Here is a 1,210-nt window from a genome sequence, read left to right as displayed (position 1 = left end):
CTCTGTCTTCCAAAGCCCTGGGAGTCTTAGCCACGCCTATCCTACTTGCCCTGCCCAGGTGTGATGGCCCTTTATTGGTCAAACAGGAAGGCCCTCAGGCAAGGTTATACAGCAGTCTTGAGGCACAGAGACAGCAAGCAGTATTTAGCATCAAAATACATCAGACCAACCTCTAACATTCATCTTTTGAAAAGTCAACAAAACTGATAAACATGTAGCTGGGTTGACAAAAGCAAAGCAAAACGCTGTTACTAAAGATGAAAGAAATAAAATTACTACTTACTAATCATAAAAATAAAGGAATGCTATAAACAACTATAAAAAGATACAAAAATAAAATCTCAAGACGTAGAAAATTTGATTATGCCTACAGCAAATAAAGAAATTGAATTAATAATACAAATATAAAGAAAATACTATGCCTAGGTGGTAAAATTGACCAAATACCTAAAATACAATTTCTTCACAAAAATTTATAAGGCCAACATTAATTACCCTGAAAACAAAATGGAGACAAATGTAAGATGAAAACCTACAGATTAAAATTTTATTAAAATTACCAGCAAAGTGCTAGAAGCCAGATGAAGCAATTTGTGAAAAGGATCATTTCCTATGACTATATGGAATTACCCCAGAAATATAAGACTGGCTTAATATAAAAAAAATTAGTGTAATGTGTTGCAGGATATCTGATCCCATTGTGAACCCCAAGATGGTGAATTGTAAAAACCTATTTCTAATTGTGGTATGGCTCAGTCTTCGATCCTAGATCTTTCTGTTTACTGTAAACAAGTATGTGTAGTGTGTCTCAGCCCTAGCACACACCTTTAATCCAAAAGATTGCTGTAAACAGGATTAAATAAAGTTAACCCTAAGAGGCAGAGCAAGCAACCAGATTGACAGGAAGTGAACATGGAGGGAAAAACCACAGAGAATGAGAGAAAGTCCAGAGGACGGATAGAGAGACACACAGGAAGTAGAAAGGAGGGTCTCTGATTTGAAGGGTATTTAAGACAGCATGGAGAAAGAAAAAGAGCTTTGTCCTTCTGGGACATCGGCTGGGTGCTTTCTCTGCCTCTCTGAGCAAGTAGGCTTTCACCTCTGCATCTGGCTCCTGCACATTTGCAATTTTCATTCATTTTAATAACAGCAATGCACTATTAAAAAAAGACATATACCTCATGATATGTTCGATAGATACAGAAAAAGT

This window comes from Acomys minous, assembly GCF_964271855.1.
Source record: "Acomys minous genome assembly, chromosome: 1".
NCBI lineage: Eukaryota > Metazoa > Chordata > Mammalia > Rodentia > Muridae > Acomys > Acomys minous.
This window is presented reverse-complemented; position numbering follows the sequence as displayed.